The 26897-nt window shown below is 37.3% G+C and overlaps 1 protein-coding gene across 1 annotated transcript in view; it reads left to right on the forward strand.

Moving 5' to 3' along the window:
- Window positions 1–1361: 1361 nt before the first annotated feature.
- Window positions 1362–26897, forward strand: part of LOC120773786 — a 52948-nt gene continuing 27412 nt past the window's right edge. Inside the window, exon 1 of the mRNA XM_040102877.1 lies at window positions 1362–2022. The gene's annotated coding sequence lies outside the window, so the exon portion shown is untranslated. The remainder of the gene's footprint in view (window positions 2023–26897) is intronic.

The raw sequence follows: 26897 nt of genomic DNA on the forward strand, positions 1-26897 counted from the left end.
TTCAGTCTATATATATATAAAAGAATTTTTATACAAATATATGTATAACCGATTTCTGAATATTGAAGCAACAATAAGATAATTATTTAAGTAAATCGATTAAGCGTTTTAACGTAAACAAAATTTGTTTTTATTTCGCGAAACTTATCATCAAACAACTTAACGTAATGTACACGTAAAAATGTTGCAAGGGGAGTGGTAAGTAACGACTCAAGAAGTTGCGGCAACCAGGCCAATAGGACTGGAACCGTTATTGTTGTTGTTGTAACGGCAGAAAGCATACCTGAAGATATCGAGGAATGCTGTGAAGTATAAATTCCTTGGCTGGATATAAATTCGGGTCCGTTCCGGTCGCTGTGGGCTTCACACAACACGAGAGGAACTACGAAAAGAAGAAAAGATTTGTAGAAATCGCCACTGACTGAAGTTACCGGAAAATACTGGGTTATTTCTGGAAAAGTGCGCAACAAAAGAATTCAAAATTCAATTGTTATACAGGTTACAGGCTGGGTTACTGTTTCACCAAACGTTTCTGTGACCAAGTGTCGTGGGAACTTCGATCCTTAGTCAATATAGCTTAGAACGTTATCGATCTACTCGGGTTAAGATTTTGACCACCATTTGGGTATCTTGAATAGAAGCTTGGTGAATTTAATCATTATGGTTTAGAGTTTACAGCATAAGGGTTCCTAAGCACTGTCGATCTATACAAGGAAGACTTCGCCCATAATTTGGGACGAACATTTCGCGGGTAACTCGCTTCCACGTCTTTCTCCTAATCCAGAATATAACAGAGAAATTAAGATTACACACTGAGGTGTTATACATACATACATACTTATATTAATTGCAATTTCCCTTTGGTCCTTCTAGTACTTAAATATTCCTTGCTGTTATTCTAAATTAACCACAATTTTCAAATATTAAAAGTGTCTGTGTGCAGTTATTTTAATGAAAAAATCTATTTTAGTGTTAATTTATTGTTTAAATAAATTTAATTACAAAAATGTATTCTTTTTAACTTTATGTGCTTAGAAGCATACCCTAATAAACAAAAAATTAAAAAAAAAAAACTGTCACTCTGTACTTCGGGTAATTTTACTTTAAAAATTATCTTCTACAACACCCTGTTGCAATTTTATAATGCTGGAAATTTCAAAGAACTTTATTTATAAGAAAGGCAGTAAACGTGGCATACGAATTATTCAATATTTTAATGAAAATTTCGCAAATAGAGCGTCACATATTTAAGTAAAAACAAATTTCGAAACACCAAAACGCATCATAACTGGAGCTACATTTTCTAATAAGAATACAGCAGTTATATGCTGGCAACACCGTACGTGTGCGAAATCCACCAATTGGAATTGGAAAAACAAACGTTCCGCGGCGGTCAGTCTTCTGTCAAATTTCTTATTAGTCAGTTGTCGGTTGTTGATTTTTCCTTGGCGTTGCAGCTCCGCCAGTCGTAAACAGAATTTCCACCAAAACATAGCGTGTGGTCCAAGTAGATAGCTCCCCGGATAGAAAGAGCATCCATCGTGTAAAGTGATTGATATAATTTACCTACAAATCACGTAGAATTTATGCTTTTCCTCAAGTGAAGAAGTGAAATTTCACTTTGCATGTGGTGTAGTGAAGAAGCGCCACACGTGAGTGTGTGTATGTGCAAGAAATTTCGAGTGAATCCTATTTAGCAAATAAAGAAATTTAAGTGCAATTTTGTGTTTTTCTACGGTTATAAGTGATTTGTGATTTATGTTGAGTGTTTAGTGTGTTGATGGGGTTTCATATTAAATTGTTGCGTCGAGCAATTGGAAATTGAAATCAAAACAATCCCCTCCGCAGGTGGTGGTGGGCAGTCACAGATGATAGTTGATTTTCGGAGTGGGCGAATTGCAGTTTGTGCATTCAAGGTGCCGGCGCAAAACATTGTTTTTGCAACGAGTGTGACTTATTTTAAGAGGCGTACCTCACAGAAAGTTTGGAAAATTTCGCGAAGAGATATGTAAACAATTTGAGGTAAGTGCTCGAATTTTCTTGTTTTGTTTAGTAATCTTGTTAATGTTTTCCCAATAATGTGAAGTTTAACCTTGATCAAATAATTCATTGTAATAACAACAATTTGAGAAAGATAAGGTAAAGCAACTGCGTCTAAAAAGAAAATGAAAAAAAAAATATAGAATGTACAATGTCAGTGGCGGGCAGCAGCAGGGAAAGCAGCGCCAGTGTAAACTCATGCCCGAAACAACGGAAACGGAACACATGGAAGCATTGGGCAGCTGTGGCAAACAATGCAACTCCCGAGGGAGGTGCGGCATAGCGTTTTTAAATGCAAAACACTTGCAAGTCTGTCAACCTTAGTTGCGGTTTGCGTTTTCCAAAATGCAAAGTAGAGAAAAAAAAAATGCTAAAAGTCGAGGAGCGGCAAAGTTTACGTCGTTAGGCAACGCTTTTTGTTGTGGTCGTCATATTGTTTGGCCATTGTGCTGGTTTTATTCAATTTTGTGGGTTTTCGCCAAAATTTGGCGCAATATTTCGCTTGCATGTAGACTTGGTCTACCTTTTAACTATACACCTAGGTAGGGACAAGTAAAATTTGTTCGGCACTGTCACTAATTGTGGTAGGCACTCCTTAATGCAGCGCGAAGTTAAAATGTGTTACTTTATTTGCCGCTTGTGCATGCGCTCTTCATTCCCTCAAAAGTAAATGTGACACGTCAGTTGCTTCTCCACTTGCTCCTTTTGTTTTTGTTGTTTTTATGTTACCACTGGAATGTTTTTATTGGTTCCGCTTCTCTATACCGCAGCTACAGCATTTATTATGCTGTTTTTGTTGTTTTGACCGACTTCGTCGCCTTCCATTACTTGATTCATTAGCATATTCTCGCCGATGCTGCAAAAGAAACGCACGAAAGAATCGAATTAAAAACACAAATAAAAAAGTAAAAGAAATTACCTGGCAAGTGGCGCGCGCTATTATGATTCTGCCGCAGTTCAATGCCCCCATCGCGTTTGCAGACTTTGAAATATTATTATTATTTTTTGTGTTTTTTTTTTATCGTTTATCATACCTATTCGTTGGCCACAGGCACTGGAATCGTGATTGAGCGCATTGTTTGCTGTTCTTTCTCTACTATTTTGCACGCTAATGATTGCAAACTATGCGCTTGGGATCCAGCAAGCAACCAACGATTGGGTAGGCCCACGGGCATATGTTAGCTGAGTGCTGCGCGCGTTTGCTGTTTTGATTTTACCATTGTCTCTCGCCAACTAAAGTTCAACAATCGATAAATTGTGACCTGTTGACGATAGCTTCTAGCTTCTGTCGGGAGTCAAGTCGCAGTCAATAATTAAAAAAACAAAAAAAAAAAACGTTAACACTTTAACGTTAAGTATTACGAGTAATACCCTACACAGATAAAATAGATTGCATACAAGGACTTAATTTTGCTTTATTGTTGTTGTTGTAATGATTATCCAGACTCTGCGTTGGGGAAGCAACGAGTGTGTTCAAAATAATTTATTGGTGGACCCAGGAAATGAGCTGTTTGCTGTTTCGACGGGTGCGGACCATGGGGAAAGAAGAGATAATTGAGAAGAAAAAAACGTGTGCAAAATTTCAGAGTATTCGACGTTAGCTTCTGGGTGTTATAAACTTCGTGTCCCTGTTCATCCTGCCAAAATTGTTCGAAAATCAAGCTTTTATACTTTTTATTAATTATACCCTGAACAGGGTATATTAAGTTTGTCACGAAGTTTGTAACACCCAGAAGGAATCGTCAGAGACCCTATAAAGTGTATATATAAATGATCAGTATGTTGAGCTGAGTCGATTTAGCTATGTCCGTCTGTCTGTCTGTCTGTATATATACGAACTAGTCCTTCAGTTTTTAAGATATCGTTTTGAAATTTTGCAAACATCATTTTCTCTTGAAGAAGCTGCTCATTTGTCGGAACGGCCGATATCGGACCACTATAGCATATAGCTGCCATACAAACTGAACGATCGGAATCAAATGCTTGTATGGAAAACTTTCACATTTTACAAGATATATTCACGAAATTTGGTATAGATTATTTTCTAAGGCAACAATGTAATCTCCCAAGAAATTGTTCAGATCGGTTAACTATAGCATATAGCTGCCATACAAACTGAACACATAGTTAGTAAAACAAATGCACCTGTGAAGGGTATATTAGCTTCGGTGCAGCCGAAGTTAACGTTTTTTCTTGTTTTTTTCTAATTCTACAGCATGTAAAAGAGTTTTTTAAGACCATTTAAAACTGAAATCCACAATTTTCCTATATCCGTTATACTGTTTAACATTCAATAATAGTTTAAGAATATAGTATTTGTATAGTGTTCCAAGTACTTATTTGTTGTAAATACTTAAATAAACAATAAAGACATTATACCAAAACTTAGCTCAGCAATTTCTAAGCCCATCACACTCTAAATATAGATAAGAGTCGACATCAATTGAAGAAACACGCAAATTGAATTCGCTTGAAGTCTATCTGTAGTCAATATTTGTTTATGGGGTATATTCGTATATATGTATGTGTGCACCTATTTGAGCGTCAGTGTAAATATGTAATAAAGTCGTGCTTTGAAAATTAGCATGTTTAGCCGCTAAAACCTACTCTCCTCGTATCTTTATTAGCTTATAACAGTCTATGCTCGTTTTGTATAACAATTTTCTCATAATATCTTTATTTAGTATTTATGCTCGGTTCATGGTGTTGCCTAGTCCAGAAATACTTTACTGCATGTGCCTAGTGCACTTTAATATGGATAATTGACTTAGAATATTAGTTGGTTCTTTATTGAAAGTGTTATATACATACATACATATATGTATATTAAAATCGATGTTATATATCAAACATAAAATGTTTTGTAGAAAGAAACTAAATGCATTAGGGAAGCTTCTGTTATAGCGATTTTCGACGTTATGTAACGGTAAATAAGGTACCATTTCAAAGAGATTGGCTCAAGTTCCGCCACCAGCTTAATGAGGGTTTTGGATTTTGGTATCCGTTATATGCTCCTGAATAACATTTGTTGGGAGAAGTTCAAATTCATGAGGAATGAATTGTGAATTTAGAAAAATCAATTTTTTGGTTTGCATATATACACATACATACAAGGTGCGTTTCAAAGTAAACAGGACTTAAAAAAAATAACAGAACAAATGGTTTTTTCGGCAAAATCAATTTATTTTATTCAAAATAGTCTCCTGCTTCAATACAGCTTTTTGCACGATCCAAAAGCATGTTGAACGAGTGTTTTAGCTCGTTGGCCCGTATGGCCGCCAGTATGCCGGTGCAAGCCTTTTGAATGGCCTCTACGTCTGCATAACGCTTTCCTTTCATGGGCAAATGCATTTTTCCGAAAAGGAAGAAGTCACACGGTGCCATATCAAGTGAATACGGGTAGTGATTAATGGTTAAAATGTGATTTTTGGTCAAATAATCGTCCTTTGAATGTTAGATTCTGAGCAATTTTTGGTCGTCAGTCAATTTGTGCGGAACAAACCGTGCACACACCTTTCGTATGCCCAAATGTTCGGTCAAAATGCGATAAATCGATGTTTAGGAGATGTTCAATTCCATTTCCATGGATTTCAATGATGATCTCGGCTGATTTCGGCTGATTTTTGATGAATTCGCGCACAGTTTCGATGGAATTTCCGGTTATCACGGATTTTGATTGGCCCACAGGCCCACGACCACTTTGAAAACGTTGAAACCACTCGTGAATTCTGCTACGGGATAGGCAATCATCGCCATAAACTTGTTTCAACAATTGAAACATTTCGGTAAAAGTTTTACTAAGTTTAAAACAAAACTTACTGTCGGCTCTTTGTTCGAAGCTCATTTTCGCACCGATAACACTCATATGTATACTGACATTTAAAAGGCAGTAACCTGCCAATCTATGAAATGTCATGAAATTCTCACTGACCATCGATAAAGATAGCAGATTCTAACGCACCAGTCGACATATAGTTGGCGCCACCAGGGCGCGCTAGATTCAAAAAGTTTACTTTTGAACGCACCTTGTAATTATGTAATTATACTGAGGAATACAGCAACAAAGGGACACCTGTTGACAAAGTGGCCAAACCGCTGAAGTTAACTCAACCGAAAACCAAAGACTTTTTTCTTGATTTTGATCGGTCCGCAATTATATGCTGTGATGGTCCGATCTGGACAATTTATTCGTAAATTGTACCGTTGCCTTTGACAATAATTCATGCCAAATTTTGTAAAGATATCTTACTAAATAAGAAAGTTTTACTTACAAGAACCTGATTTTGATCGTTCAAATGGATATTTTTTTAGTGTTACTATTTCAATGAACACTGGCTGTATAATAAGTAAATAATTGTTAAGTAAAGCGTTTTTGCATTATACCAGTCATATTAATAATTCTTATCGCTTGGTGATTGACATAATATCTGTGGTCTCCTGGAAAGTTATTCAAGGGGGCCTATCGGTCTGTTTTGTTTTGGAGATTTTGTTTTTTTTTTTAATCTACGACTTGTAAAGTAAAGTTATCATTTATTAACATATATTCCGACAGTATAAATTTAAATTTTAAGCTAAAAATATTGTGGAGAACATGAGTTGAAAAAATGGGCACGCACTTCGGCTACGATTGCGGCTGATTGGCTTTTTTTACTAAAACAGATCAAGACATATTCGACTTAAGTCTATTCTTCCTACCAACACATATTGTTTAATGGGGTTTCTGAGAACTCACGATTGAAGTACTTCAAATTCGCAACACTAGCAATTAATTATTCAGGTAAAGTGTTCAACACTTATTGATACCATTGAGCAATTAATTAACCCGTTTCATTTCACTTGAGTGACACCTTTCACTTACAAAGCAATTCTCGAAATACGCTAACCTCAAATTACGCACTGCAATTTGAACGAAAAATTATCACATACTTGTATACTTGTTTTTTTGTGTGGTCATTGCAATTAGTTTGTATATCTACAGAATGGCAGATAAGCAGCCAAATATTGTATTTATCTAATCAAAGTAGTTCAACAGATAAAAGGGGAATTTGATCAGAATGAGGCAACGCAGTCTAAAAATGCGCCCTGTTTAAGCAAATGTGGGTCATGACCAGGCCCACTTTTGTCTAGCATTTTGTTCCTTAATATATCAAAAAACTATTTCACAATATTTAAACAAAACTTTGGGTTAGTGTAGATATTTTTGAAAATAGATGACTTCGGTCTACATCTCTCTTTCGCGCCTAATGCTTTCCAGGTTCTGGAAAAATCAAATTTGACCAAGTTTTTTACGTTGTTTAGCACATTTCTTTATTATCGTCTTTACAATCAACACTTCGTCCAATTTTTCATACACTTGTTATAAGCCTCGACTGGGCCATCCCATTCGAAAGATTGTTGGACAGTTACGACGTACATATGCATAAACCCATGTCTCTTTAATAGTAATAATATGTTTGATGAATATTATGTTTTCAGCTACGTTGTCTAGCATCTCTTTTGCGACCTCTAGTGGACGTCGTTTTGGCGAAAAATTCAGGTTTTTTCGTATGAGCCTAGCATTGACACGCTTCATAACCAAAACATTAACAAATATGTGTTGAGTCGATCTACAAGGTCTGTCGCAAAAGAAACAGAACTTTTTAAATATAACTGTTTCTGGTGGCGCCACCTATTGGTGGGTATATGAAATAAAAAGTTTGATCTCTTGTTGACATTTCGTAAAAGTTTTAAGACAATTGGATAACTACAATCGATGTTATCGATCAAAAAGTGACAGAAGCTTTTGGGCATCGGTCGTAAAATGCAAAGAGCAAATATTAATTTTTTTTTTTTAACTTGGGGAAAACGTTTACTGAAACATTTCAAATGATGAAAAAAGTTTACGGTGATCAGTGCCTATCCCGTTGTAATGTGCATGAGTGGTTTAAGCGATTCCAAGAAGGTCGTGAGGACCTCTGGGACGATCAGAAGTCGGTCGTCTTCAGAAGTCAAAAATAAAGACAATGCTGATTTGTTTTTACGATTCCGAGGGTGTTGTACACCGAGAGTTCGTCCCACCTGGCCAAACGATTAATGCTGTGTTTACCTTGGTGTTATGAAGCGTCTTTTGTCACGCATTCGTCGTGCTCGACCACAATACCGTGAGGCAGGGTCCTGGCGCCTGTTGCACATGCGCCGTGTCATCGGTCGACGCTTGTCACTGATTTTTTGGCAAAAAGCTCCATATTAACCATTAATCACTCACCCTACTCATCTGATCTGGCACCTTGTGATTTTTACCTATTTGGAAAACTTCATTTGCCCATGAAAGGACACTGGTTTCAGGACATTTCAGCTATCCAAAAGGCGACGACCGATATTCTCAAGAGCATTCCGAAAAATGACCTTAAACACTCATTTGAAATGCTAATTGACCAGGCTAAACGCTGTATCGGAGCACAAGGAAACTTCTTTGAATGAAAATATATAACTTTTGAAAAATATGAATTTTTTGTTGTTTTTTTAACAGTCCTGTTTCTTTTGCGACAGACCTTGTATAAGAGATGTTGAGTTACCCTGCTCTGATGCTAATACGACGCAGTCAAGCACTGTTAATTTAACTTTTTCCATGTAAACGTCAAGAGAGGAGGTGTTCAGACGACTCGCATGTCTTCGATGACTTCACGACTTTCATTGAATGCTTCGTGTCACTCAATTACTAATGTTCGAGATAAAGTAATATGCTTAAAAATTTTCTGAATAATTTTTAATGGTTCCATAGCCTTGAATCTATTAGAAACACAAACTTTCAAACAAACTCTATGTTAAATTTTTTTCCATGGTAAAATAGGTCAAACAGCCACTATGGAACTCAAACTTCACACGAAAATAAAAAAGTTTTCGAATAATATCAAATCTTTTTCTCGGAAACCGACTTAAAAATCTAGCGAGATTAAGCAACTATATACTATAGAATATATATTCCTCAGCTTACTTCTTAATAAATGGTAAATGAGGCAACATATTCTATACATTTGTTGAAATTTCCATAGATAATTATTATAATTTTGCTGACAGCGTCAATACATTGTCTCGTGTGTATATATGTATGTATATTTAAAACAAAATTTCCAATATAATTCTTAGCTTATCAACGTCCGGCATTTCTAAAAAACACACACGACACATATTCGTTTATTTATTTGCGTTTGGAGTGAGTTAAGTTCGTGTCCGGCGGTCGTTGTTAGGTAGAGTCAAAAAAATCTGAAACAATGCTTTTATAATAATCGGTGCAAATCGACAAGCAATATGAAAGCTTTGAGTATATTTATAATAACGGGTGATCTAAGTAAGGTACTTTTTTTGACAAGTCACGCATGAGTCGTGCCAAGCTGTCATGTTATTTTTCTTCAATATTGTTTGGCTTTTCATCATGGAAAAACTTACGCCTGAACAACGTTTAAGAATGGTTCAACTTTATTAAGAAAATTGACGTTCTGCAAAGCATGTGTTTCGCGCGCTTCACTCAACTTATGGTCAACATATTCGGCGTACTGAGCGTACTATTCACAAGATCTTGAGACGAAGCATTTATTATTGGATAATATTCGACCGAATAGACCACGTCCAGCACACAGTGAAGTAAATAGCAGCCTTAGCTGAGAGTATACATGAAGACAGGGAAGTGTCAATTCGGCGCTGTTCCCGACAACTCGGTCTGACGTATGGAACGATTTTGCGTCACGTCGAGATCTTAAATTGAAAGCGTACAAAATGTAGCTTGCGCAAGAACTGAAGCCCTTTGACCTTCGCAAGCGACATCGCATCGCTTTATGGGCTATTGAAAAGTTCCAAGCAGATCCCGTGTTTTCGAGCCAAATTTTGTTTAGCGATGAGTCCTTTTCTGGCACAATGAGAGAATATTTCTGCTAATTCAGTTTGTTTTTATGGTATAATAGTTAGATCACTTCAAACGATAACCTTTTGTCCGGCATTTTAACAAGTCAATGTCAGGTATTTTAGTCGTGAACAAAGCAAAAATTATTCACTAACTAATTGACAAAATCATTTTCAATACCGTTAAGATGAATAGTTAACAGTACATTACTGTTAAACGTGTAATACATGCTAAAGTAATGAAAAGATCGAATTATGAAAGGCGTGTCTTGACACTAACAAAATTCATTAATATTTGTTTTTGTTGTTTTTTATTTGTTTTTGCATTGAATTTGCCGGTTTTTTTTGTACCACTTCCTAAATACCGTATGCAAATGTGACCGAACAAAAAAATAAGTTAAACTGAAGCTAAAAGCAATATAATTTGCAATTGAAGGGGGTATTCTGGTCTAGAAGCATGAATTTCAGGTAATTTTTAAAGTGTCGTAAAAAAAGGCAATTAATATGTTTACCATCCATTTTTTTTTATTAGTTATTTGTTAATTTTAGAAGAGTACAGAAAAAAAATAAAAACTAAAAAAGTAAAAAATTTCAAAAATTTTGAGCTGACGAAGTGGGCGGTCTCTAAAAATTTCCACGTGATCATACCCATGATTTCAACCCTCCTAGTTATCTGAAACCAAAAAAAAAAAGATTATTAATCTAGAATAATGTCGCAATGGCCGGAACTACGGAAAAGTGGGAAAAAAATGTTTCCACAAACTGGCGACTGCCTGAAAAAAAAAAGTATTTTTACATCACTTTGTCTGACTGTTTCGAATTTTTTAAAAATAAGAAAAATAAAAATTTGGGGATGGGGATAGTTTTGAGAAAAACGCGTTTAAAGTTTAGGAGACAATTCTGGTGAACACGGACGCCACGTCACAAAATCGGCTGTATCTCCGAAAATAAGTCGAATTTTGAAAAATCCTTCCAAGGTCATATTTTTGAAAGTCGAAACAAGATATGCAAAAAAAATCGATTTTTTCAAAATCCTAGACAAGAATACCCCCTGAAATTAAAAATTGGGTTTATTTTCCATGTGCAAACTCATTCCTGACGAACTGACGAAACTGGGTCCAACTTTGAAAATGCCCAAGAATTGCAATATTAAAAATTTCATAATTGTTTTGCTTGTTATATATAATTTACGTGCTTAATCAAGCGTCATCATTTAGGAAAATTTTATTTTACAAATAACGTGTCTACTTTCTATTCGTATTTTAATCGTTTTCGTCGAAAATAAATATATTTATGTATATACACACATATACATACATAAGTATAATATACTACATAATATTATAATTCTAGTTGAAGAGACAGCTAGGCATTGGCTTTGCCCGATTGCAAGCACAAACATTAAATTAACACGACGAAGTTAAACAACTTTGTGTGAAGACTTTTTTGACCGCATCTTAGAGAGGGGGAGTTCTAGAACGAAACGCGATATGCTAATATTTTGTATAACGTTACTTCTTAGCTAGTCGCATTCTTCTATATTTCTCATCACTTTAGTCTCATGATGATTTATAGCTTGTAAATTCCAAAGCTAACATGCACAGTGGGTTTGTAGCTCAAAAAAATAAGAAAAATTGAAAATCAGTTAAAGTTTGAAAATGAATTTGTAAAATAATTATTAGAAATTTTGGTCTTTAAATGGTTTTTCGGTTTATAATTTTTCGGCTTTATGCAAAAAATAATCGCTTATTTTCATATATACAAAGCGGGTACCCCGCGAGTAAATTTAATTTATCGACAGAAAGAGATAAATTCGATAAAGCAAGAGTTTAGCATTGTTGTTTTTGGATTAAAACATTTAAAAAAGGCGAAAGTTTAACATTATCCCAAAATAAACAAGAAAATTAACCCTAAAATAGCTCTCCCCATGCTTCTTGTTTTTCTCTAGCTTTACTAATCCACAAAATTCTTCCACAAATTTGTAATATTTGTAATGATAAATTCTAAACTTACTTTTTTAAACCTACGTAAAAAACTTTAATTTGTGTCTCGACAATTTTATGTTCCTTTTCGAAAATATATTCCAAACTGCAGAGTGACTTGTCCTTCTTCTTCTTCTTCTTAATTGGCGTAGACACCGCTTACGCGATTATAGCCGAGTTTACAACAGCGCGCCAGTCGTTTCTTCTTTTCGCTACGTGGCGCCAATTGGATATTCCAAGCGAAGCCAGGTCCTTCTCCACTTGGTCCTTCCAACGGAGTGGAGGTCTTCCTCTTCCTCTGCTTCCCCCGAGGGGTACTGCGTCGAATACTTTCAGAGCTGGAGTGTTTTCATCCATCCAGCGTAGCCGCTGTCTCATAATTTGCTGAACTATGTCAATGTCGTCGTATATCTCGTACAGCTCATCGTTCCATCGAATGCGGTATTCGCCGTGGCCGACGCGCAAAGAACCATAAATCTTTCGCAGAACTATTCTCTCGAAAACTCGCAACGTCGACTCATCCGTTGTTGACATCGTCCAAGACTCTGCACCATATAGCAGGACGGGAATTATGAGTGACTTATAGAGTTTGGTTTTTGTTTGTCGAGAGAGGACTTTGCTTCTCAGTTGCCTACTCAGTCCGAAGTAGCACCTGTCGGCAAGATTTATCCTGCGTTGGATTTCTAGGCTGACATTGTTGGTGGTGTTTACGCTGGTTCCAAGATAGACGAAATTATCTACAACTTCAAAGTTATGACTGTCCACAGTGACGTGAGTGCCAAGTCGCGAGCGCGACGACTGTTTGTTTGATGACAGGAGATATTTCGTCTTGCCCTCGTTCACTGCCAGACCCATTTGTTTTGCTTCCTTGTCCAGTCTGGAGAAAGCAGAACTAACGGCGCGGGTGTTAAGGCCGACACTATGTGTAAATACCAGTTGTGCCGATATTAAATGAACATTTTTTGTGTAAATGAAATACTAATTTTGAATGGGAAAGTAAAAAGAATGTATTCAAAGGTTATTAACCATTGCTTTTTACACATTTTGACTACCTTTCTGTCAATTTTTGATACCATGCCAATGGAAATGTTCGACTTTTGAAGCAAAACAATCAGTAACCCAATTTTCGACTTCTGCGTAGGAATCGAAGTGCTGCACAGCCAATGCATGGCCCATTGATGCAAAAAAAAAATAGTGATCAAAAGAGGCCAAGTCTGGAGAATACGACGGGTAGGGTGGTAGCTCACAGCCAAGTACTTTGATGTATCCTAAACCGATTTAGCTTTGTGTGCAGGTGCATTGACGTGTAATAAAATTACTTTGCCGTGTCCGTGAACGAGTCTGGTCGTTTTCAGTGCATGCTTCAAAATGGTTATTCGTTATCTGTATCGATTAGTATTCACATTTTAGAAGCTCCTGATTACCACACTCTTATGATCCCATCGAACACAGAGTATGCATTGCCTTCTTACCAAATCTATATGTTTTTGCAGTCAATGTTAATGTTTGTCCCAGATTAACCCATGACATCAGTAACAATTCGTTGCAAAACTGATTTTCTTTCGCGTCTTTGAAGCGAAATTTCACAAGTATTTTTTCGGGTTTCCATTTGTCTTTCATTCAATTCAATTTCGGTCTGAAATTGTTTGTTGTTGGAACATTTAACATGACAGTCATCTGCTCTTGACTCAAAGTATCATCTTCATCCAACATTGCTCGCAGTTCGGCGTCTTAAAACTTTTTGCGTTGGTCTTCCATGTTCTTCAATTCTCACATCAAACTCCTTGACTCTGAACCGTTGAAACCATTTAAAATACTATCGAAAAGATCTTTTGTTTCCCAAACCTCTTTTTGTCTTTATCTCATTTGAGCCTAAGCGTCGCGTTAACGTCTGTGAAACAATACTTTCTGACTACCAGAATGTTATGAAAGGTGTTATTACTGGCGCTGTGTCTTGGATCTATGCTTACGACCCGGAAACAGACGGTCATACGGCCGAATATCGTGGCCTAGGTTAACAGAAGCCGAAAAAAACACGTCAAAGCAGGTCAAAAATCAAGGTTATGTTGACAATTTTCTTCGATTATGGATGGGAGGTGCACTCCAAATTTCTTACGAGCGGCCAAACTGTTAATATGGAATACTATTTGAGTGTTATGCGTCGTTTGCACGAAGCGATATAAACATGAAAAGCGGACGGAATTATGGGCCGATAACGCTTGGTTTTTGCACCACGCTAATGCACCGTATCATGCTGCATTTATTCTTCGTGAATTTTTCGTTTAATTTTCAACCATCGAAATCGCCAAATTTAGCTCTGACTAATCAGCAAAATCAACCACCGCTCCGGGGAAACTGTTTTGAGTCAATTGGAGGCGTTAAACCTCAATCGTTACGCGCATTGAAGGTTATTCCGGAAATTGACTTTAACAACTGTTTCGAGGATTGGAAAAAACCTTGATACAAGTGTATTGGGACTAAAGGGAATTACTTTGAGGGGACCGACGAAGGTTTTGAGGAATAAATAAAGAATTTTAAAGTTATGAAGAAAGCAAATAATAGTAAGCTCACAGTAGTTTAGCTGATAAACTGATCGATCAAGAAAAATATCATTTTATACGCTTTTATGGTATAAGCAACCCACCTGTGAAGGGTATTATGGTATAGCTTTAATACAGCCGAAGTTGACGTTCTATCTTCTTTTTTATATTTTTCAAACTCTTAATAAATTCAAAATAAAAATCCATTAATTATATATTCTAATTAATTTTTTACATTAAAATTTTTTATTTCTCTCTGTTTTTGCAAATTTCTCCATCATATTTTGTAATAGGTTCTTGACCCTGCATCTTCCGATATGCGAAATAAATTATGCAAAATTTGCTCAACTCTTTAGTTTTTCATTCGATTGCCGATGCCATCCCAGTGTGCAAAACGAAACAATCTAAAATTCTCGAAACTTGCGGTTTCTCAAGCAGCAACAATGACCACACTATCTTCTTTGGCAATTAAGAACTAGTTTCGAGCTTAGCCAAGCGTGTATCTTCACCATTTAGCCTTGGTCTTGTTGGTTTTCATTGCGTTTATTTTTGCTTTTGTTTTTGTTTCTACAGTTACAATTTGGTGTGTAAAAGATTGGAAAGAAGCAAAACAAATGCGAAGATTAGTCTTAATTTTTTATGACTCTTATTTGTTCCTCGCTACATTTATTAAATTTATATGCGTAAGTAATGAAGTGCTTTGTGTTTACTATTGTTTTTGCTGATTCACTTAATGTGGGAATTTTTTGCCATTAGATTTGTGGTAATCAAATTTTAGCCGCAAAATGCTTTTAAAAAATAATACGGCTACTTAAACAGCTACTTATACAAATTGAGTCGGAAATGTTGACGAAGTTAATTCTTAATTGTCGAAGAAGTGATAATGTGAGGTAACAGGGGCGGATCCAGAGTAGAATTCCATCCGCCCCTGAGACGTAATGAGAATTTTTATTCTATGCAAATTTATTGCGTTTCCTTGATATTTTTAATGTAATAAATAGACTCGGAAATGTTTCTTTAATTTCCTTGATCGGTATTCGAACCGACGACCCAGCTTCAAGACCCTAACTTATTCAAGTGTTTGGCGCTTTTGCTTGCTTTAACTCTCTTAGCTCCTAATATTCTCCAAACAATTTTGAAGTTTTCTGCTAAATTTATAAACGTTCCGGATGTCGTAGGAACATACCCTAATTCGGCACACATTTTTTGAGACGAAATTCTATTAAATATTCATTATTCAGTAAAAGCTCTGACAGACGCTCTATTATACGGACAACTCTATTAACCTGAGAGAAAAGCTCACCCCGCCAGTGTCCACTTATGAAAAATTTCACTGTACCTGCCACTATCGAGGACCATAGATAAATAAATGAGGCTTGCGCCGCGACCTAAGGTCTATTGTGCCCTAAGGACGGTCGAAAACGATAAATCGATAACATTTTTTCTAGCTAAGATTTCCTTGAGGTCTGAGAGCGGTTTCATTGATTTCAAACATTTCGATTGTAAGTTCGGAAAGTACTCCCTTTGCGCAGAGCTTTTGCTTACCCAATTTTTTCTTTATTAATCTTAGGCCCCTAACATTGCTAACTATACATCCCTAAAAATGCCATATCCAATTATCCGACGGCTTTAAAAGTTAGATGTGATCATAACATAAGGTCTAAATCCGATTCAGGGCAAATGTGTCAGGTCAAATTTGTCATTTCGAAGGTAATTTCGTAATAAAACTCTTCTTATAGAAACCCTCGTCCATATTGGCAAAAAAAAAGGACAGTTGATTTCCACATTTCTCTTGAGTCGAGAATCATCCGCTATAGAGCTGAACAGATTGTAATCACTTCGTGCCAGATCCGGATTATAAGGCGGGTGCATATGCTCCCGGAGCTACTGGCGCGCCACTATCAATGTGTGTGGTTTGGTCTTGTCTTGATGGAACGCAATTTATATTCTATTGGTCAAAGTTGGCAATTGCCTCTTTCACATTGTCCATCTGTCGACAGTACAGGCTCGAACTAAACGTTAAGCCGTAGCTTATGGTTGGAGATATACTGCCCATCTCACCGAAAGTTCATATCCGTCAATTATGGCTTGATCAACGTGTGTGCCGGCTCACCGTGATTCAACCACGATCTCATTCCCCAGTCGTTGTCGTAAGTGACCCATCTTTCATCAGCAGCACCTAATCTGATCGAGGGCAATTGGCTGAGTAGGCAATTGAGAAGTAAAGTCCTCTCTCGACGAACAAAGTCCAAACTGTACAAGTCACTCATTATTCCCGTCCTGCTATGTGGTACATAGGCATGGACGATGACAATATCTGATCTGTCAGCGTTACGAGTTTTCAAGAGAAAGGTTCTGTGGAAGATTTATAGTCCTTTGCGCATTGGTAACGGCGAATAGCGCATTTGATGGAACGATGAGATATACGACGACATTGACATAGTTCAGCGAATTAAAAGGCAGTGACTACGCTGGCTAGGTCATGTCGTTCGCATGGATGAAAGCACGGATATTCGATATTTCGGACTGGAACGGCATCGACGAAACCACTTTTATCGAAGAATATTTATTACTCCATCTGTCCATCTTTGACTCGTGATCAAAAACTACTAAGTACAGCGATCGGAATTTTTTAGTATGAAATGTTATCTTTCTAACGCCATACAGCGTAACCCGTTTACACTTACATATACCACCTGAGATACAGACTACTAAGGCCATTATTGGAAAAATAATGAATTTCCTGTTACTAATTTTTCGCTTAGCCGAAATCAGCTTTTATCTAATGTTTTTAATATTTTCAAAATTGTCATGCTTTTTTTATCGTATTTAAAATTATCTTTAATCTCGCTACATCCGTATCGTTAATGTACAATTACCATTAGCTCTTTTAGCGTCCTTCAAGCCTTATTATCTACACTTTTTGATGTCTCCCGCTGTGTTCTTTTTGTTTTTTGTTATCATCATTTTTAAAAGTCTCTTAGATCTTCTACTCCATTTTTCAATTTGACGTTCGGCAAATATTTAATCTCACCGTCGCCATGAAATTCTTAATGAATCGCCATTTTTCCATTTTTTATTAATTGCCTGGCTTTTTGCTTGTCCTTCTTACCACCCACTCCCCACCCGCGCGGTAACTTTATTTTTCAATCGCCATTTTTTTTTTGTTGTATTTTGTGTTTGTGTTTCTTCTGCTCCCTTAGCAACAAAAAGTTGGCCAAGTCAAATAATTTTCGTCAGCGTTCATACAATGAGCTAAATGTGTTTGCATACGCGTTGAAAATTTGTCATCCTTTCCTTTCGTTTCCTACCCTTCAGTTTCGTTTCGGCAGCATTTTATGCTACTCTCGCCCACCTCTATCGGTTGGATGCAAAGTGGATAATTAAAAATGCAGTAAACACTTGGCAAGTCAAGTTAAGCTGCAGGCCACTGAGTTGCAACGTTCCGCTCTGTCTTCTATTGAAAAGTCTTCGAAGAGTCTCTTTTTGGTTGGCTTTGCTTTTTGCGGAGTTTACATCCATTACGCATACAGCTGCACATTTTATGTTGGATTAATGATTCCGTTTTGGGTACCCTGTTTTGATAAAGCCATCGGTTGTCGTTGTTGTTGTCTAAAAAAAACCTCCCGTTCGTCTGTTGTAGGCCCTGGAAAATATTCGCTTTTCACAGTGCAATTTGCTTGCGAAATTACAAATTTAACCACAGAATATTTTTCCATTGCTTGTAAATCGTAAAATTTCGCATTAGAAATTTTACTGCTTTAAACTCGTTAACTAAATAACTTAACGAAGCTTAACAATGTTATCTGTGAAATAGAAAATTAAAAAAAAACAAGAAAAAACGTAAACTTCGGCTGCACCGAAGCTAATATACCCTTCACAGATTACATTGGTGCCTTAGAAAATAATTTATACCAAATTTCGTAAATATATCTTGTCAAATGTGAAAGTTTTCCATACATGCATTTGATTCCGATCGTTCAGTTTGTATGGCAGCTATATGTTATAGTTAACCGATCTGAACAATTTTTTCGGAGATTACATTGTTGCCTTAGAAAATAATCTATATCAAGTTTCGTGAATATATCTTCTCAAATGTAAAAGTTTTCAATACATAAACTTGATACCGATCATTTAGTTTGTATGGCAGCTATATGCTATAGTTCACCGATCTGAACAATTTCTTCGGATATTACATTCTTGCCTTAGAAAATAACATATACCAAATTTCGTGAATATATCTTCTCAAATGTGAAAGTTTCCCATACAAGAACTTGATTCCGATCGTTCAGTTTGTATGGCAGCTATATGTTATAGTGGTCCGATATCGGCCGTTCCGACAAATGAGCAGCTTCTTGAAGAGAAAATGACGTTTGCCAAATTTCAAAACGATATCTTAAAAACTGAGGGACTAGTTCGTATATATACATACAGACAGACGGACATGGCTAAATCGACTCAGCTCGACATACTGATCATTTATATATATACTTTATAGGGTCTCCGACGCTCTCTTCTGGATGTTACAAACTTCGTGACAAACTTAATATACCCTGTTCAGGGTATAAAAATGTTGTATACTCTCGCTATACGTGCCTAAGTGTTATAGTTTTTCTCACCTAATGGTTTTATTATAATGGTACAAAACAAAGAGAGACAACTCATATGTATATCAGTATAGAAATGCTTAGAATACTGAGCGAAAAAAGACAGTTTAACGAGACTAGTTGGATTGTTTCATACATTGTGTCAAAAAAGTACCCGGAAATTGTAAATAAAACGCTAAATATTTAAATATTTATCAATATTTATTTTGTCGCCTTCAAAGTAATCCCCACCAGAGATTATATATAAATGTAAACGATTTTTCCAGTTCTCGAAACACTTTTCATTAACACTTTTTGGGATTGCCTCCAGTTCCTTCAGCGTTTTTTTTATATCTTTCTTTTAACGGGTTCCATTCCGATGATTGTTGACTTATTTGCATGTCAAATTCATAAACTCATGTCTCATCGGCAATTTCAATGCACGGAATTCGCACGATCAAGCATGCCTAAAGAGAGCTGTTTGCGGTACTCTTTTTGAAAAAGGTCAGCTTTACTCGCGAGAGATGTCGAGCTCTCTAATACTTGTCTGACGATTTTCAAGCACCATATCTTTCACTTTTGAAATATTTTTATCAGTTGAAGAGGTCGATGGTCGTCCAGAACGAGCCATGTCTTCAACGATCTTTCGACTTTGAAGGCTTTGTACCACTCGTAGGCTTGTGTTATTGATAAAACTAAATCATTAGTAAAACAACGTATTTTAGACTGTTCAAGGTTCTAAATGTTTTACTAACCCAACTAGAGAAAACTTATCTGAAAGCAAACTTTTTGAAGTCCAGAGGTGACTCGATTGGAAAATAATGGAGTCTCACACAAACTTGTGATTATATAAAACCTAACTTAGTCATATTTTATATACTGTGGTATCCCTTCGACAAAATAACTCTATTTACCTGTAAATCCTTCAGAGAATTGTCGTAAATAGAATGAGCAAGTCCTTTGTCAAAAAACAAAAAAAAACAAATATTAATAATCGAAAATATTTTTTTTTTTTTCTAAATATTCTCTATTAAGATCTATACTCTTTTGCATGCGTTTGAAACAATTGTCGAAACACTTCTGTCACTGAGATGAGCATTGATGTATCTCCAAAACATGTGTTCTAAACGCATCAATCGCCTCTGTAGGTGTGGAAAACATTGCTTGGAAGTGTTAGATATTCGAACAACCTATGTTTTGGATTCGTCTCGCACACAAGCAATATTGTTTTAGTAAAAGCGTTATCATGAAGCTAAAGCCAATTTTGGTTCTTCCGCAAAACCGGGCGTTTCTGGCTGTTTGCTTCGCGCAACTGACGCTTACCTTACACGTTATTATTTTTTATTTACCGTGGGACCCTTTGGACACGATTGGCCAATTCTCTTTTGTTCTCCTCATTAATCCTTCTCATCTTCTCGACGCTCTGCGAATATTTTGTACCACCGATAATCGTTGCTTTTGTCCAAGCTAGCTTCACCATATGCTACAGTCGGAATGCGTCCGCGCGTTCCGCATATCTGTGTCGTCGTTGTGGCGAACTTTACAAAAAGATCTTGACCTACATCCTTACAAGATCAAATTGCAGTAAGAACTGAAGCCGTTGACCACCGGAATCGTCTTATTTTTGTGATTTAGGCTGAGCAACAACTTGAAAATGATCCGGATTTTCATTGAAAAATCATCTTTAGCGATGAGGCTCATTTCTAGATGAATAGCTTCTTCAATAAGCAAAATATGCCTTATTGTTGAGGCAAAATCATTGCATCCCTAAAAAATGACGGTTTGGTGTGGTTTATGGGCCAGCGGCGTCATTGGGTCGTACTTCTTCCGTAATGATTAAGACCGGCACGTTACAGCGAATGGGAATCGCTACCGCTTAATGATAACCGCATATTTTTTTCTCGAATTGGATGATATGGACTTGGTCAATATGTGGTTCTAACAGGATGTATCCACAAGCCACACAGCGAACGTCAAACATCGATTTATTGAAAACCAAGTTTGGTGAACGTGTTATCTCACGAAATCGCCCAGTCAATTCACCGCCTCGGTTGTGCGATTTGACGCCGATAGACTATATCTTGAGCGGCTACGTCAAGTCTATGGTTCATTCCAACAAGCCAGCGACGATTGATGAACTCCGTACGAATATCGAACGTGAAATTGCAGCAGTAACGGTCGATTTATGCTTGAAAACGAATCGAATCGAATGTACTTGCACAGGAATAAAGAATTCAATTAATATCCCAAACGGTTTGTGTTTTATTTAAAAAAAAATTTTGTAACGCTTTTATTGAAACTCCCGCTATAATAATACAGACGTGTGTAAATTCTCAGATCGATATCTCAAAAACTGATTCTCACATTTACCAATAAACCCACTTAGCTTTAGAACCCACATTTGTGGTTTCCGGTGTACATTTTAATCAATGCTTTGTGAATAAATTCGTTAAATTCTCCGAATTAGAAAAGTAGAAGATATCAACTGTATGCATGTTATCGGATTTTGCTCCAGTATGTAGAAATAAACACTTGGTCCATTTGCTTTCACCAATTATTGTTATTATGATTTTCTCTTTGAGAAATCTATGTTCCTAACTCTCATTTGGAAAATCCCAACCAAATAATATCCTTCAGCTATGAGCTACAAAAATTCTCACAGTTCGAAAAGCACAATAACAACAATAAGCCACAAACCAGAAGAACCGTAATTGCAGTTACAGAAATGAAGTTATACGGATACACACACACACTCACATACAATCGAAAACAGGAATCAGACAATGGACAGAAAAACTTGGTAGGAGATATAAGCCCATTTATATGCACATAACTGCATATGTTTGTCTGTATGTATGTGAATATGTGTAGTGAGTGAGTATTTAAAATTACTGAAATCCCTTAAAGCAATCAACAGACCGCCCAACGAACCGGCAAACCAAGCGGACGGACAGTGGCAACAAACCAAAGCAAGGCGAGCGACGGCAAGCCAAGCCAAGCCAAGCCATGCCAACACAACACGGTAAACACTTTTGTGCAATTAACTCATTTCGTTTTTAAGTTGCAATTTAACGTGAAATAATTGAATTTTCCTTTTTGGTTTCCTGCAGTGAACCTTAAAATCTGTCAGCCATTATTCGTTTGGATGCTTGATGGTTACACCACGCCGGCTATCTGTGTGTGAGTGGGCGTGCATATGTGTTGAGCGTCAAAGTGAATGTGCATATATGCATTTCTGTATATGTGTGGGTGTTGTAGCTGCATGTGTGTGTGGGCGCCTGCAGTTGAAGGCTGTGTGGCTATGCAAGGATATGCGGCTAAGCTGGATGTGATGGCAAGTGGCGAGGACGCTGTGAGTGCACTTGTGTGCGTATGTGGCATACTCACACATATACCATTATTGTAGATGTTAGTGTGTGTGTGTGGGTGTTTGTATGTGTGACATATTCGTTACATTTGCAACATATGGATGTTGAAGCAAATCTGCTGCTGATGCTGATTGCTTCAATGCTCCGCTCCGGTCGGTCAACAGCGTTAACGCCCGCGCTCGGTGGCGGCTGCCTTGGTCGTTGGCTCGTTCGTTCGCTCACTAGCCCGACTAGCTTTAATGGCCTTAAAAATGTCAGCATGAAAGCGATGAAGCAATGAAGCTTTAGTCGCTGCCCGAGCTACTGTTGATGTTACCACCGTTCAAACTGTCATTACAGGCGATGGCACTGGTGCTGGCGTTGGCTCTTGCTGGTTGGTGTTGGTCCACTAGAACCGCTTGTGGGGTTTGCGACCACAGTTGTGGATGTGTACGTAGTTTGTGCGTGTGTCTCTACTTTTTTAATAAAATATCCAGCTGAGAGTGCAGTTTGTTGTAATGATAATGTAATGAAGCAATAAAATAATTATCTCGGCAATAATGATGATGTTGCAAATTAAGCTTGGAAGAGCGAGCGTAAATTTGTATGTCAAGGCGAATATAATAATGAATATTTATTCAAAGTATGGGGCTTAGTTTCTCAGCAAGTTGAATGGCTGAGTTGTTATGCATATTTTTTCATGTTATATGCTATAATTTTAAAGAAGTACTAAAGTCTCTGACTTTGAAGAAGCTAAGCACACATTCCAATTCTTGTGATGGGTAATATCCGCCGTTTTCCACACGAATGTCGGATTTTACTCCGAGCTCTAGAAAGTAGACACTAGCTGTGCATGCAATATCCCCTCATAAGTTAGTGCATTGTAGCAAGATCTGGCTAAAGTGTGTGAAAACATTTTTGGGAACCTTAACGAGGTGCTAGTCCTTAGCTGAATTTTGTTGTTGTTCTAGCGACAAAAAATATTTCCCAAATAATTGTGTGAAAAGCTGCCGAATTAAGAGTACTTGGAAATATACATCATCTGATCAAATCTGACTCGGACTGGTCCATTTGAACTGGCGTCTTGGTTTTTCTGGCGGGTGGGCCATGAAAAAATTGAAAAAATAAGTTTGTTTAACATTTACAATGAAATCACGACTAAAGTCACCTCGCTGTATTGTTTCCTCTCTGAATCACCCGCCACTTCTGTTAAAGTCCATCAATACAAAAAGTTGTAAGTCAGCAACCTCCAAGACGTCGTCAAGAAACTCTCGATCTTTATCTTAGACGAGACCCTTTGTGACTCAAAGCCGTCTGACTATCTGTATGTATAAAAATATTTCTTGTTGTGACCATACTCCTTGTCAGACCTTGGAAGACACTGCATTAGTCTGGTAGACTGAAGGTTATTTTGGTATCTAGTTATGCAGAGAATACACCACCTCCTACTTTGTTTTCTAGTTTTTATGAATCATAGAATGCTTGTTGTTGCTAGCGACTAATAGGGATGATTCTCTCTGTCTAATAGCTGACTTCGCTGTCATGTGCTTATAAATCAAGTCTGTTGGCGTTGTTCTTAAAGCTTCTCTAATACAGATACTGCCTGCTCTTTATCCGCTTTTCAAATGTTTTACCGCGTATTTCTTCTCTGTTATTTGCCACCATACCAATCCGCCGTAAGGCATATTCGTCCCTACAACTGCTAAGTAGAACCGACCTACCCGATGCGTTAATCCCCTCTGGGGCATATCATATTTTTACGCGTATAAAGTGTTGTAGCTGCTTTCTAAACCTTAACGTCTAGGTTTGACCACAGCGTTTGGTACCGAATGCCTCCGGAGCTGTTGCCTTTCTGGAGTCAGCCTTAGCTTCAGCTTCCTTGCAAATGCTCGCTTTTGTACCCTGACCAAGCTTCGCTCCTGCCAGTCCACTGGCCGTTCTCGAGTTTTTTGTAAACGCTGCTCTGTTCGAGGCTATTATTATTAACTTTTTCAGGTTTTTTCGGCAAGTAAGGCTATTTTATTATGGAGGGCGCCAGGTATCCGTAAGCTCCGTTCGAGACTGGACTATTTAAGGGCTCCCAGACCTTGATCCTTGATCCTCGAAAACTCTTCCGAAACGGTCGAATTGAAAGTATACACGAGCTTCTTAAATATATATTTATCATAATTATTATATTTATAATTATTATCGAAGAAATAAAAATTTTAATATTATTCTTGATTCTTAAGCTACACTGGATTGTAAATAGAAGTAGAAGCCATTTGAATCGTTACCGATATTAAAGCCAATTTAAATAGTATTTTTTCGAGCCAGCGATGCAAATATTTTTCAAACGCCTAAAATTATGCTAAATATTTTTTAAAATAGTATTTTGTGCATTTTGCATGTGGGAAGTTGAGCTCATCAAGTGTAGAAACTGCTATTTATAAAAGCCTTACTTATTTTTACTCTACTAGTTTTGGCTTTGTATCTGCATGTATGTATGTATGTGTGACTGCATTTATATTTGTCGAGCAAATGTTATTTACGATGAAATTGCTGTTGTAGCTTAATACCTCGCGAAGGTAATGGTGCACACTTGCGCTGCATTTACGCGGATTAAACGCAACTAAACTAGCTGAGCTATGTTCGCGAGTACGTCGAGTGTACATATGTATGTATATATATACTACATATATAACTATATATAAATATCTTGTATTTGCATCGCCATTCTGCAAGTGTAAATATGTATATGTATATGCAAATCGCTTCGTACTTTGTAAAGAAAGGGCTAAAACCTGCAGCTACATATGCATTTATGTATGTATATACATAAATAGAAGCGCTTTGCAGCGGCAAATAGGTGTGCTAGTTAAATAAAAGCCAACGCGTTTAACAACAGCTGTACAAAGTTAACTGCTGCCGCTGCTGTTGCATGCAACATCTGTTGGATAAACGTGCGGAATTCGTTGGTGGTCATTAACTGAATTCATTTTCCACCGTTAAACTGTATTTACCTTCAATGGTACATACGTTTGTGTGGATATATGTATGTGCGATTTGGTTGTCTACACTTGTGTTGAAACAAATTGAAAAAGTTAATTGAGTTGTATTACTTACATATGTATATTTGGGTACATTTTGGTTAATAATTATATTTGAGGCTGGAAAATGGTTTTTCTTTAATTTGGCGGGCATATCCAAAAATTAAAGGGATCTCCACGTCGAACCTTCCTTGTGTTTGTTGACGTGCGTTTCTTCGCTGCAACAAGATAGTGGTCCGAGTCTATACTAGTACCTCGGAGCGTTCGCATGTCTAAAACATTGGGGACGTGTCTTCCCTCTATCACAACATGATCGATCTGGTTGGTGGTTTCTCGATACGAAAACAGCCAGGTTGCCCGATAATTTTTCCTAAGCTGGAATCTATTACTACAAATAACCATATTTCGGGCCCCAGCGAAGTCGATCAGCCGCTCCTTTATATGGCCACTTTAGTAAATGCCCCAAGGACCTACTCGTCTCAGTCCTTGCCCCGTCCATCGCAGTTTTTGTATGGCTGTGATGCCAGCTTTTACTCTTACGAGGACAGTGGTCGTTCTCAAAAGTGGGACTCTCATCCTAGACTGTTTTGATATTTTCATTGGGGGTGTTTTTTACGTGGTGGGTCCCAAAACAAGCGCACAACCATAGGGAGGGATGATTCGCCTTCTCACTTTAGCTCGCCTTCAAACGGATGTTCTCTGGCAACCCAAAGGATGCTAGGTCTAAGACCAAAATCGTGAGCTGCTGCAGCCATGTGTAAAAAAAAATCGTTTCTGGCCACTCCCAAGTGAATGGCACTCGGAGAACTTTCCTAACTTGTGTGAACTTTTTCTTCTTCTTGCCATCCTCGACATTTTCTTCTGTGTGTTAAATACACCCAAGTTACTTTATGATTATACTGGTTTCGATACTTGGTCACAGCGGTGGAAGATGCAGGAAACTGTAGGGCTGATGAGCTTGCCAGAACAGATACTGCAGTTCCAATTACTGGGAATGAGTAGGAGCTCCTCTGACATTTTGTTGTACACTACTGGACTGTTGGGTCTCAGCGCAATTTAACAAGCTGGTCAACTACCAGCAGTTGTGCAGGGTCCTTATAACCAGGGTAATAGAAACAAAGACTTACGCAGTTGTTTGATAGATTCAGGGCGTTTTTTACCAATACTACAGCAGTTTTTTTCCGTCTGGCTTTGAAGAGGACTGTATGGTACAAACAGCCTATGTGTGAATCCCCGCCATGTTGAGGGATCAGCTAAGCTTACCTAAGATATGCTCTTCTACATAATAAGAAGCTGTCATAAAAGGTAAGTTTGATCAAACATCCTTCTTGTATTATAATTTCTGATGTTCGGAGCTCCAACTGAATGTGGGGCACGATCTTACGTTCCAGCTAAAAATTGGTTATGAATATGTATAGGCATCCACGTTTCCTTCTAGCGTAATACTAATAATGATATAAGCTGAGTCGAAAGAATATTCTTTGGGTTTAGGTTGGTA

The sequence above is a fragment of the Bactrocera tryoni genome, chromosome 4, assembly GCF_016617805.1.
Source record: "Bactrocera tryoni isolate S06 chromosome 4, CSIRO_BtryS06_freeze2, whole genome shotgun sequence".
In the NCBI taxonomy this organism is placed as follows: Eukaryota; Metazoa; Arthropoda; class Insecta; order Diptera; family Tephritidae; genus Bactrocera; species Bactrocera tryoni.